The sequence below is a fragment of the Nicotiana sylvestris genome, chromosome 6 (assembly GCF_000393655.2).
Source record: "Nicotiana sylvestris chromosome 6, ASM39365v2, whole genome shotgun sequence".
Classification (NCBI taxonomy): Eukaryota; Viridiplantae; Streptophyta; class Magnoliopsida; order Solanales; family Solanaceae; genus Nicotiana; species Nicotiana sylvestris.
Genome location: NC_091062.1, coordinates 9,201,473 through 9,215,961, shown reverse-complemented (window position 1 = coordinate 9,215,961; position 14,489 = coordinate 9,201,473).

Here is a 14,489-nt window from a genome sequence, read left to right as displayed (position 1 = left end):
ACATTCTTTCTATCTCCTTCTACAAGAAAGACTAAGGACTGTGAAGAGATAAAATCAGAACCAAGACATTTTTCTTTCCTTATTCTTTGACTCTTTCTAGGTTCTATTATATAGTCACTTTTATTTTTACTCGTAGTAATTTCAATGTGACAATCTATATGCATTATTATCATCAACAGTGTCACTTTCATTTGATTCAGTCATTTCCTCATAAACAGTGTCACACCTCCTTTTTCCGCCCCCGCGAGGGGTGAAGGAGTTTTTCCAATTTAAGGACAATCGAAACGGGATTTGTTTATTTATTTCAGAGTCGCCACTTGGGAGATTTAGGGTATCCCAAGTCACCGGTTTAATCCCGAATCGAGGAAAAGAATGACTCTGTTTAACAGTCCGCGAACCAGAAATCCGGATAAGGAATTCTGTTAACCCGGGAGAAGGTGTTAGGCATTCCCGAGTTCCGTGGTTCTAGCACGGTCGCTCAACTATCATATTCAGCTTGTTTATCTGATTTTTGTACAATTATGAGCTCAGGTGCAAGTTTTAACTCTTTACCGCTTTTATTATTATATTTTTAAAAGAATGTGAACATCGTTTAAAAAACATTTCTTTGGATTGCGTCACATGAAATGCACCCGCAATCCGGAACACATTTTTATTCAATGTTTTGGGATTTGGATTTGGGTCGCATGAAATGCACACCCGAGTTTGAGAAGGTAAGATTATTAAAATGCACGCCTAAAGCGATTAGCGTATTATTATTTTGGGTAAGGCCGTGGAATTTTGCTAAACGGCTCATCCCGAAGTCTAAGTAATTTTACCAACACGTATGGAGGGCCCCGCAGCCTGTGCACTTTGTTTGTCGAGGCTCGTCTCATTCATTATTCTTTTAAAGAATTTGCAACGTCGTGGAAATGCATCTCAAACCACGTCACCATCAAGGTACCCGTGATTGGAGACATATTTCAACGTCGTTGAGATTTGGATTTGAGTCACATAAATGTGCACTCGAGTTTAGGGAGGTAACATTATTAAATACGCGCCTAAAGAGACTAACGCGTGGTCATTTTGGGAAAAAGGCCGTGAAGTTCGCTAAGCGGCCGATCCCGAGTTCTAAGTAATTAACACATACATTTTTGTGAGGGCCCCGCAATCTGTGCGTTTTATTTGGCGAGGCTCATCTCATTTTTATTTAAAAGGATAAACCTACAATGACTACATTTTTTCTATTAAGTTCGTCTCTAAAATAAAAGAAAATCTCCCAATTAATTACATGCTAAAAGAGACGTAACTTATTAGTTATTAGTTTACGGCTAATGCAAATGGAAAATTGCAATCGAGTTTGTACAAAAAAGAGATTGCTTTCGTTCTATATTCTATTATTTAATAACACTAGAACATGAGATTGACACACAATAATATCAAAAAACAAATTAACTATTCTTAGATTAATTTAAACTAATATTATTAGATGACTTGAACTATTGGAATTGACTATGTGTGAGACAAAACCATTTTTTCTTTTCTTCTCTTTTTACGACTTGTCGAAGAAATGCGTTAATGCTTAAAAACCGACATTAGGCTAACTTCAATTAATAACATTCGAGAATATTAGTTACTAGCATTATTCACATGTTTGTAGAAATAGATTCAACAGTCCAGTTTATGCATTCGGCAGGCATTTGCACGATATTAATGAATGAGATATCCTAATATACAAATCAGTAGAAAAACTAGATCAAACTTAAAGCTTCAAATCTTCATGTATATTCATGCTTATGTTTTTGGCTTACAATTGACCAAGGTTATAGCTGTGTACCTTAAAACCTTTAACAATCCGGACCTCGACTGCGTATGAATTGTTTTGATGACCCCGACCAAAGCTCGAACAAACGAGATGGTAAGGTCTCGTTTTTGGACTGAAGGCGACGAACAAAGGTGAAGCAGTAGCGATGGGGTTTGTTTGGACGTGATGGACATGGTTGGACGTAGCAGAAGCAGCAGAAGCGAGCTGGGAAGGTTTGTTGGCGGAGCTGGACATCGACGAAGCAGCCGGTGAAGGATGGCCAACGACTGTGTGTATGTGTGCGACACACAGTTGCGCTTGGAGCTCACGTCGTTCATGGGAAGAGCAGGGATGTCGATGACTGGAGCTGGACAACTGGAGCTCCTTCGAACCAACACACACTCCACAAGCAGTTGACGATGAAGACGATGGGTTCTTGGCCTGTTGGTGGTCGACGATGAAGACGATGGTGGCTGGCTGGGGTGGCGGAGACAAAGCAGTGGCAGCAGGTGGCTGCTTCAAGTGGTCGTTTGCTCGTGAGGTGTGAGTGTGTATGTGTGTTTTGGAGTTTTCCGAGATGGTGAAGGAGAAGAGGCAGCCATGGTTTGGAGCTTGGAAGCTTGGAGAAGATGGAGAGAAAGAGGGAGGGGATGGGTTTTAGTTTTAGGGTTAGGAAAAAATGAAATGAAGATAGGAGGGGTTAGTTCATTTGGGGTTATGGGGCGGACCGAGTCGGGTCGACCCGGTGGGTCTTTGGGTTGGATAAGGGGTTATTTAGTTTGGGTAGAGGCCCAATTCCGATTTTTCTTTATTTTTTGCTCTCTTTTCTTTTACTTTCTAATTAATAAAACAAAAATTCTAAATTAAGTTATAAACTAAATTAACTTATTAAAAATACTAACTAATTTCTAGCAACATTTATCACACATAATTAAACACCCATTAAAACAAAATTGCACAATTTGACATTGAATGCTAAAAATGCAAACGACACATATTTTTGTAATTTTCATTCTTGTAAAACAAACTTAATTACTCCTAATTGTAGAATTAAATCCTAAATACAAATGCGACATATTTTTGTATTTTTATTAATTTTAAAAAATAAACATGCATGGACAAAATACAAATAATTACCCTAAAATGCCGCGAAAATTCTCAAAATTGCACACAAAGGAAAATTATTTTATTTTGAACTTTTTGGGAGTAATTCTTTCATAGGGCAAAAATCACGTGCTTACAGCTGCCCTTCTTTGTCCGAAGACACGAAGGGTTTTCGTGCAAAGATAAAGTGAGCGATTTTTGTCCATCCGAGTACTTCGTGTGAAGCATTTTTTTGAAAAATATTTAACCGAACCTTTGCTTCAAAGGTTTCCTACATATCCCTGGCAAGAAGGAAATCAGGTTAATGTAGTTCGGGAAGTTTTGGTAGCTGGGACTACCATGGGACTGCAATGTTACTGTTGTTGCATGCTGTTATTACTGCTTGTCGACCGCCTTATTACACCATGCTGAAAGAAAACAAGAAGCTAGACTAAACTATAGTCTATGAATTACAAAATCTTATCTAGATCTTCAATCATGCTCTTGTGTCTCTTGTTGATTTGATGTCTTGGAAACTCCCCTGGCATTTCTTTACTTCTGATTTGTCTTGTGTTCTCCCTTGACTGCCGATCTCGAACTACTTATGTCCTTCTCGGGAGCTTCGCATTATTCTTCCATCGACTCTTGGACTTCCTTCCTCTGCTGGGGATTCTTGTTGTTTCCTGCTGGGGATTTCGGTTGTATTCCTCTGTTTTACTGACCTGAAATGTATTCCTCTGTTATATGGGCGGGCTCCCAACTTCAAAACTTGAAATTTGAATCGCCATTCTGTTCTTCAGGGGGCTCCTGACCGCTACAAAATAGACAAAACAAAGGAAACTTTCTGCCCCAGTTTGCACTAGGAAGATTTGTGAATTGTTAGCAATATTGTAAACCACTTATACTATATGCAATGGTGAGAGTAAACTAACGACTAGGCCAGGATATGCGTCTCCTATGAGTAAAACCCGAAACTCTAACGAGCAAATGCGTTTGCTAAAAATAAAACCTGAATGAACCAAACTAGGAAGTGCGTCTCCTAGTGGTAAACTCTCATTTTTAGGAAGTGCGTCTCCTAAAGCAAAAATATAACCCGAAATACCCAGACTAGGAAGTGTGTCTCCTAGGGGTGAAACTTCAATGATTTAAACTAGGAAGTGTGTCTCCTACGAATGAACTTAAATGAACCAGACTAGGAAGTGCGTCTCCTAGGAGAAAATCTCATTTTAGGAAGTGCGTCTCCTAAAGCAGAAATATAACCTGAACGACCCAGACTACGAAGTGCATCTCCTAGGGGTGAAACTTCAATGATTCAAACTAGGAAGTGCGTCTCATATGCATGAAATCTTAATTTAGGCAGTGCGTCTCCTATGCCTGAAAATAAACTTAGGAAGTGCGTCTCCTAGGGGTAAAAATAAACTTAGGAAGTGCATCTCCTATGAGTAAAACTTTAATGATTTTAAACTAGGAAGTGCGTCTCTTATTAATGAAATCTTAATTTAGGAAGTGCGTCTTCTATGCATGAAATCTTAATTTAGGAAGTGCGTCTCCTATGCATGAAATCTTAATTTAGGAAGTGTGTATCCTATGCATGAAATCTTACTTAGGAAGTGCGTCTCCTAGGGGTAAAAATGAACTTAGGAAGTGCTTCTCCTAGGGGTAAAACTTTAATGATTTTAAACTAGGAAGTGCGTCCTATTAATGAAATCTTAATTTAGGAAGTGCGTCTCCTATGCACGAAATCTTAATTTAGGAAGTGTGTCTCCTATGCACGAAATTAAACTTAGGAAGTGCATCTCCTATGGGTAAAAAATAAACTTAGGAAGTGCGTCTCCTAGGGGTAAAAATAAACTTAGGAAGTGCGTCTCCTATGGGTAAAAATAAACTTAGGAAGTGTGTCTCCTATGGGTAAAAATAAAATTAGGAAGCGCGTCTCCTAGGGGTAAAATAAACTTAGGAAGTGCGTCTCCTATGGGTGAAACTTTAATGATTTAAACTAGGAAGTACGTCTCCTATGAATGAGATCTTAATTTAGGAAATGCGTCTCCTATGCACGAAATCTTAATTTAGGAAGTGCGTCTCCTATGCATGAATTTAAACTTAGGAAGTGCATCTCCTATGGATAAAAATAAACTTAGGAAGTGCGTCTCCTAGGGGTAAAATAAACTTAGGAAGTGCGTTTCCTATGGGTGAAACTTTAATGATTTAAACTAGGAAGTGCGTCTCCTATGAATGAAATCTTAATTTAGGAAGTGCGTCTCCTATGCGTGAACCATTTCCTTCTTCCTGAATTACCTTCTTACAGAACTGCTTTCCTTAAACACTTGTGTTGTCTTCCCTCGAAACTGCTGGGGATAACACTGCTGGAAAATTATTTACTTACCTGTTGGGGGATAATACTACTGGGGGAATCTCCTTTCTTCCCCTTTTTTTCCAAAACTACTTCCCTCAAAACTTTTATTTTCTCTCAACATTGCTGGGGATATAAATGTTATCAGCTGGGGATAACGCTGTTGAGGATAACACTGCTAGGAGATTTTGATTCCTTCAAAACTAGTGCTTCACTCTTCTGAAGGCTGCTGGGAATGGCACAGGCCTTTTGCTTCTTCGAGCACAAGTTTCATCCTTTTGTTCTGTCCGCTGGGGAACAACTTCCTTTATTAAAACTTGTTATGCTCGGGGTAAAACTGGTTCAAAGACCACTTCCCTTAAGACTGGTGCTATCTTTATTTTCCCCAAATGGGTATCTGACTTTCAGAAAATTTTCTGCCCCAGTTTGATGATCTCCCTTGTGGCATGCCTTTCCGCCATCAATGCCATTTCCTTTTAAGATTCGACTGTGGTGGTTGGTTGTGATACTCCTACTGGGGATGGCTTTTCCCTTTCTCCTTCCCTGCTCTGCGTTCCAAAAAATTTGTTGGGGATGATATTATTTGCTGGGGATGATCCCTTTCTGCTGGGGATATCCCTCTTCTTTTGTGGTATAGCTCGGAAACTGGCATTCCCACGACCTTTTAGTCTCATATGAATTTTCCAAATCATGCCCATTGCTCTCCGCGTTGTTCTTTCTTGATTTGTCCACGGGCTTTGGCCTTGAGGTCTATAACCTTCGATTTCGGCGGGGATATCCCTCTTGACAATCGTCCATCCTTTTATCAATCTCCTTTTGCTGGGGATATCTTTCTTTACACTGGCCTCGCGCTTGTTCCTTCCTGACTTAGACCATTTGGATGTTCTAATCAGATCTGGTCTTGCATAATTGGAAAGCTGATGTCAGTTTTTGAAGTCATTTCTCACTTGTTCTGACCAAACAGACTCTACTGGGGATTTTTTCTATGAAAGGAGGAACCGAAGAAAAGACAAAGGAAAAAGATGACACTTTAACAAGAGAAACTAAAAAAAAAACTATCAAACGCAACTACTGACTCTAATGGTCATGACATGCACATGTGGCCTATCCTCTGCCGTCAATCATCTTTCAAGATCTTCATTTGGTGATTCCCCATCTGATTCTCAATCTTATTCGACTTGTAGTTCCCGAAGGGTTTTCACTATCAAGCTTCTCTCATTTTATTTTGTTTTTTTGTTTTTTTTTTTCAGCTTTCATCTCCTTATGGTGCCCGTGAAGATTTTCACCGATAAGACTCTCTCATTTGTATCACTTTCCAGCTGGGGATTGGGGTGTTACCCATAAGACTCTCTTTTTATTTCTTTTATGTTGGGGATCAGAGTCCTTTCTACTGTGGATCAGAGTATTATGTTCCCCGGTAAGACTCTCATTTGTCTGACTTGGCATCTTTTAAAGACTGATCATAAGGTCTTTCTTTGGACCATAATGTGGGATTTTGGATAGGCTAGAAAGAAAGGGTTTTAAAGGCTCAAAAACAAATCAATTTGGGGTTCAAAATTACAACCTTCAGAACCATATTTGTTCACAACAAGCGCAACCCTTGCCCCAGTTTCTTGCTTGGGGATTTTTTAATTTTTTGTTACACTATGACCGAGCCGTGAGGCGCCTACTTATCGTCTTTGAGGAATCAGGTCGAACGTAGTTCACAATTCCTCTGTTTTCTTCATTTACCTATTATTTTCTTTTCTTTTCTTTCTTTTTCTCATTTCTCCTTTCTCTTTTTGTCGTTTTGTTGTTTTCTTTTCTTTCTTTTTTTTCTTTTCTTTTTCTTTACCTTCCATACTTGTGTTTTCTAATTGTTGCTACTGATTCTGAATGAAGGGTACGGAAGAAAAAACAATAAGGCTCAAAAGGGTTAACGACGGATAAAGTGTTTAGATAGCAGAATAAAATGCCTTCGTCATTCCAATCTTCAAAACATGTCAAGTGTAAACAACACAAAAGATTTGTAGCCTCTTCTGCGGGTGCTGGACTTGACAATTATATTCACACATTTGCTTTTTCATTTGTCACCTCTAAAGCACTGTTGGGCAACACTCTCACTCTCGACCCTTATGTCAATTTGGCGAATCTTGCCCCGGTTCCCCATGACTCGAGCTCCGAATAATCTTAAACCGTCCTTATTTCTTTTAAATGTTTTGATCGCCTCTCAATGGTTTTATGATTACCTTTTAAGATTAGGCCCAAACTGTGTGCGCATGTCATGTCAATAGAATCGGCGCTGAACAAAATGATAAAAGAACTAAACAAAAAGATGACTGGAAATAATAAAAGACCGGATTTTGCATTAGACTAATGGTGAAATGGTTTGAATAACAAAACAAACAAAACAACTGGGGTACAACTTTGGACCAAACCTAAAACAAATCCTAGAACACTAAACAAACCACTATGACGAAAATGGAAGGATAAGAGGGTTTGACACAAGACAATGTCCGGATTACAACCCTGCAAATAACTCGGACAACAGAAATGACAACAAAATAAACCACCAAGACTCCTCTCCAGCTAATCAAGAGATGAAGCGTCTTTCCGATTACCAAGCACGACATCTTAACCACTAGGTTCCCTATCGATATTGCCAAAACCATTAACAACTTCAATATCGTTAACTTCAGTCCGCAAATCCCAAGAGGATTCACATGCTCCTTGTCACTGTCATTGATCACAATTACCCCTTCTTGAATCATTCTTTCTACTTCCCTTTTCAAAGAACGACAATCTTCAATGCTATGCCCTTGGACATTAGAGTGTTAAATGCAACGTACAGTAGGATCAAAGCCTTTTGCATATAGGTCTGGAGTATAGCCGAGGAGTGGCTAAATCAGGCCGGAATGCTTTAACTTTTCAAACAAGCTTGTGTAGGACTCCCCAATCGGTGTGAAACTATTTCTTTGCCTTTGTTCCTCTTTCTTCCCTTGTTTTCTAGGGTCGTTGGGTGCTCGAAAACGTTGTGAAGGCAAGAATGCATTATGTGGTACTGGCGCTCGCCATAGGGGGTGACCTGATGGTTGGACATGTGACCGGACATTGTTCGGAGGATAATACTGAGGTGGATTATGTGGAGCTCGGGGGCAGGTTTGGGCATGATGGGCGGAAAAGAGTGGCTCTGATGGTGGGTAGTAGGGTTGTGGAAGGTTGTATGGAGTGTGTGGATAATTTGGGTGATGGGGTCTGGGCTGGTAGTGAGGGGAAGGACCTATGGATTTGGACCAAGTACCTGCTTCGACCGTTGCGACCTCCTCTCTCTTCTTTCCGAGCGCACCTCCCGCACCGCTCTAAATAGCCTGAGTTGTTGCCTTAAGCACTGAGTAATTTAGGATTTTATCGGATCTCATCCCCTCCTCTATCATAACCCCTATCTTTATTACTTCATTGAAGGATTTTCCAACCGTCGTCACCAAGTGACCAAAGTAAGTTGGATCCAGCGTTTGCAGGAAGTAGTCCACCATTTCCCCTCTCTCATGGGAGGATCAACCCTGGCTGCCTGTTCTCTCCAGCGAAAACCAAATTCCCTGACTCTCTTCAGGCTTTTTCTCAAGTTTTAACAGTGTGAGACGGTCCGGGACGATCTCAAGGTTATACTGGAAGTGACCCGCAAATGCTTGTGCTAGATCGTCCTAGGTATACCACCTGCTAGGATCCTGCCTCGTGTACCATTCGAGTGCGTACCCGCTTAAACTTTGACCGAAATAAGCTATCAGAAGCTCATCCTTTCCACCTGCTCCTCTCATCTTACTATAGAAACCTCGCAGATATGCCTTGGGATCGCCATGCCCCTCGTATAGATCAAATTTGGGCATCTTAAAACCTGTCGGCAATTGCACATCAGGGAAAGGGCACAGATCTTTGTAGGCCACACTAACTTGGCTGCCCAATCCATGCATACTCCGGAAAGATTGCTCCAGGCTTTTCATTTTACGAAGCACTTCATCCTGCTCCGGATTCTTAGTCGGCCTCTCAGTTTCTGCCGGGAGTTGGAGGTGAGGGGTGTAAGTGTATGGTTCGGGTGCTTTAAAGGTTGGTTTAGGAGGATAATACTGGTTATCATGAGCCTGAAACAATGTCTTGTTAGAGGATTTTTGCAGTGTGGTTGGTGGAGGTGCCCCGAAGACGGGGACGATTGGCGTAGGAGGGTTTTGTTTGAGTGGTGGATCTTGGGGATTATAGGAAGTTTTCCCTTGGTAGTATTGGGAAATGGTGAAGCTTGTTGATGGACCAGTGGGAGGGTGTTCCGGAGTCCGAGCCGGTAAGAGGGTAGGAGTAGGGAGAATGGTTGGTGATGTTTGTCCCCTAGCCCAGGCTAGGTGCATCCCAGCTATCTCTTGTCTTAACCTGTCTACCTCCTCCTTCATCATTTTCATCCCCGTTTTTTCCTCCTCAACACTATTTTCTGAGCCAGTCATGCTTTCTGGTATAGGCCCTTTTGATCTTGTTTGATAATGGTATAGTGCCAGTACGCTTTAACAAACTAACTGTTTGGAATTGGACTAACAACAAACTTGTTAGCGTTAGAGTTTTAAAAGATATTGCAATTGCACGTTGGGGGATACAATGTTCTTAGGCAGTTAACCATTTTTAACATGTTTTTGCTCCTACCGCATGCATCCTCCCGACTTGTTTTATTTGTGCCTTTAAAGTGTTTTGGGAACCCTCCGCTTTCCTCTCTATTATTTTTTCTTCTTTCCTTTTTTCCTCTTTTTCTTTTCTTTCTTTTTTTCTTTTCCTTTCTTTTTAGTGGTGGTCGAATCTTATGTGGATTGCCTACGTATCACGTCCCCGCGTGAATCAGACCGGGCGTAGTTCTGCCACAAAGTAAAGACACAAAATTCTTCTGGAATCATTCAATTCATCACCAAAATTTGCTATTACAAACTACTTATTTTAAACGAAGAATAGCAAAATACAGATTCCAAAATTTTTAACCTGACTCGAAAAAACAACATATGGGAAGACAATGGACCCATAAAGTCAACAGACAAAACTCGAACTAGGGATACATTAAAGATTTCAACTTAGGTGCTCGCGAGGCATCGTTCGGCCTTTCCGCAGGCTTTGGTGTAAGACCCCTTTGTAAGCTTTTCAACTCATTCATGATCCAGTGGACGTAGCCCATGACGGAGGCGAGTAGGGTATCACGAGGCATTTGCTCACATGCTAAGCATCCCATGTAAATGTAGTGCCCAATCTTGTCAATCCTACCTCAGATGTTGTCCCTTTCCCTGAATAATTGCTCTATTCGCCGGTTTTTTAGTCCCAGTGCTTGAGCATTGTCGGCGAGTCGATCTTAGAACCTCTCTATTTGATTTTCCATTCTGGCCATCGCATCACAACAGCGCCTTCTGTCAGCTTGGGCATCTCGGACTTGTTTAAAGACCCGCTCCTGAAGAGTGGAGTTTGTTTCTCTCAATAGTCCAATGCTCATTTCATAATCCCTTATGACTTGTTGTAGATGCTTTCTCTGTGCCATTGTATCTTTTTGCCCATCTGACCCGCATTCTCGCTATGCAAGCCTCGGATCTCTCCAAGGCCTCTCGGCTTTTGCTGACCTAGCTCCTCAGCTCTGCTATCAACCTCTCATTGGACCGACTTTTCTGTTGGTCACCGACATTCTTTCTGCCTTGGCGGAATCGGGCTCTCAGGGCCTTGTTTTCTTGAGTCAACCTGCTTTTCTCTCTTGTATCAGCATCAATTTGCAAGCTGCTTTGGTATTTTAGCCCCTCAATTCGCTGTTTTAGTTTGCCAATCTCGACCCGATATTCTTTTTCTTTTGCTAGCCAACCCCATTGTGCTTGCGATGATTCTACAAAGTCTTGGATGTGAGCTCTCTTAGTTGGTCTCTGGTGCTCAAGCTCTCTTCTGTACCATGTGAGGTATTTTGGCGACACTTCGCCTTTGGCCCGGTCTTGTACACAAGTATCTACTTTCAGGGTTTGACATTCATTCCAGATTCTCCGAACGACTGCTTCAGGGAACTGCCCACCAGGACCGATTTCGACCACCTGGCTACTGAGATCCTCTTCCTTTGGGACTATTTGGCATCACCCCAACTGCCTCAATACTCTGTATGGCGCATAGGACTGGATACTTTGAAGACCCATCAACAGCAAATGAGATTCGGCGGCTGACATGTGTATGATCTCATCTATGGGTAGCCACCCAAATGCCCATTCTATCTGGTTTGCTGAGACGGAACGCAGCAGAGTGACCCATTCAGCGATCCCTTCTGGCAGGCTGAACCCGTCGATCCTTGTGGAAAACTCTTCTATACAAGTCTTTTGTGATGACCCATATTTCAGAAACTGAGGGCGATGTCATAGGTGTTCTATCATCCACATTTGCAGTAGTATACTGCATCCCTCAAAGAAACCTCCTCCGGTTTTGCAAACAGTGAGAGCGCGGAAGATGTCTGCTATTATCATCGGTGCTAGAGTGTTGTTGTCTTGTTTGAGCAAAGTGTTGACGACCCCAGCGACTTGTATGTTAATTTTCCCATCCTTTCTAGGGAATACCAGAAAACCCAGAAAGGCTACCATAAAATCAATACACCTATGTCTCTCCCATTTCAGTCGGCTTTCCCCGCTGCAGATCTTACCATCGGGATTGTTGAACCCTCCAAGATGACCGTACATGTCGTACAGGAATGCCAAACTACAAAAACCCTCTAATAATTCTGGGTTGTGTATAATTTTGCGGATCTTCACGGTGTCTAAGAACCTGTGTATGGTCACGGTCCTTGGTGCAATAAGATACTGCTATCTCATAGGGATTTTAGGACATCCGATGTACCCTGCCAGTTCCTCTAGTGTCGGTGTGAGCCCAAAATCTGAGAAATGAAATACATTGTGTGTTGGGTCCCAAAATGAAATTAATGTCCTTATAATGTCCCCTCGTGGATCAATGTCCAGTAATCCAACCAAGTTTCCTAAGTATATCTTGACTGTATCTCGCCCTGATTCTTCCAAGTCGTTCCACCACATGCGTAAGCCCAAAGGGATCCTGTTTATAATGGCCCCAGATGAATTCCTACTCGTGCTCATTCTGCACATTTATTAAGGTGATTTAGACAAAAGCAAAATCTTTATTTGACTCAAAAACTAATTTTCCCGTTTTCCTTAATTTTGAGAAAAGAAAGACTGATTTTCCAAATACGGCCTTTCAGCTCTTCAGGGATGAAGATTTTAAGGCTGTGGGGATTTAACCGGCCAAAAGGTAAGAAGAATGGCTAAAGGCGGTTGTTTATGCAAAGACAGCCTTCTGACGTCCCTTTAGGGAACATTCGGTTATTTTTGCAATATGGCATCGCCTGACTCTTTTATGAAAGTAGCAATATTTTGTCATTTTTCCTGATCGTTTTTTTTTTTTTTTTTTGCAAAAATGGGAAGTTGCACCCGATAAGGGTTACCTACGTATCTCACATCCGGTGAGAATCAAACCGACATAGTTCGGGTAAGAAAAATTAATTAAATCACGATTCCAATTTTCTTTCTTCAAAAATCAAAATTTTGGCAGAGTTCTCACATTATTTGGACATTGGTTTTTTCTTAAATGAGCGGCTCTCAATTTTTCCAAATTCCCGTTTTCACCCACCGGTCAACATGCAAGTTCGAAGCAAATTAAATGCGTCAACAAACAAGATGCAGCAGGATGGTCTTTTTTTTGTTTCAGGTTGCTTTTCCTAGACGGGCCCAACCCCTGTGTTGAGCTCCCTAAGTCAAATGCAACGTGATGCAAATAAACGTTTCCTACTAGGGATCCGGCATGAAGTCATGTTTTACTAAGTTTCAAACTGGGTTTTGTTCTAGACCTGGCTTACCCGAGCGGACCACTCGAGTCAAGGAGGGGGCAACTTACCGGGGACCTGCGAGATCGTCCGGCTTCGTAGCTTATCCGAGCCTCTTTCTATTTGGGTGTGACACTAACAGAATAGGGAGTCTCAAACCAGTGAGCAGCATCCCCGAAGGTAAGAAGAGAAGGGTTCGGCACAGTTTATATATACAGCCAAATAATATCAAAGCGGTAACACACATCATTTGCATATGAAGCACATATCTCATGAAAATATCAGATAATAAACAAAGCCAAATATAACAATTATTCTAAGCTCGAATTTTTAACCCTGAACCAGGGGTTCTGGGTCAAAAGTCCCCAGCAGAGTCGCCAGAGCTGTCACACCTCCTTTTTCCGCCCCCGCGAGGGATGAAGGAGTTTTTCCAATTAAAGGACAATCGAAACGAGATTTGTTTATTTATTTCAGAGACGCCACTTGGGAGATTTAGGGTGTCCCAAGTCACAGGTCTAATCCCGAATCGAGGAAAAGAATGACTCTGTTTAACAGTGCGCGAACCAGAAATCCGGATAAGGAATTCTGTTAACCCGGGAGAAGGTGTTAGGCATTCCCGAGTTCCGTGGTTCTAGCACGGTCGCTCAACTGTCATATTCAGCTTGTTTATCTGATTTTTATACAATTATGAGCTCAGGTGCAAGTTTTAACTCTGTACCACTTTTATTATTATATTTTTAAATGAATGTGAACATCGTTTAAAAAATATGTCTTTGGATTGAGTCACATGAAATGCACCCGCAATCCGGAACACATTTTTATTCAATGTTTTGGGATTTGGATTTGGGTCGCATGAAATGCACACCCGAGTTTGAGAAGGTAGATTATTAAAATGCACGCCTAAAGTGATTAGTGTATTATTATTTTGGGTAAGGCCATGGAATTTTGCTAAACGGCTCATCCCGAAGTCTAAGTAATTTTACCAACATGTATGGAGGGCCCCGCAGCCTGTGCACTTTGTTTGTCGAGGCTCGTCTCATTCATTATTCTTTTAAAGAATTTGCAACGTCGTGGAAATGCATCTCGAACCACGTCACCATCAAGGTACCCGTGGTTGGAGACATATTTCAACGTCGTTGAGATTTGGATTTGAGTCACATAAATGTGCACTTGAGTTTAGGGAGGTAACATTATTAAATACGCTCCTAAAGAGACTAACGCGTGGTCATTTTGGGAAAAAGGCCGTGAAGTTCGCTAAGCGGCCGATCCCGAGTTCTAAGTAATTAACACATACATTTTTGTGAGGGCCCCGCAATCTGTGCATTTTATTTGGCGAGGCTCGTCTCATTTTTATTTAAAAGGATAAACCTACAGTGACTACATTTTTTCTATTAAGTTCGTCTCTAAAATAAAATAAAATCTCCCAATTA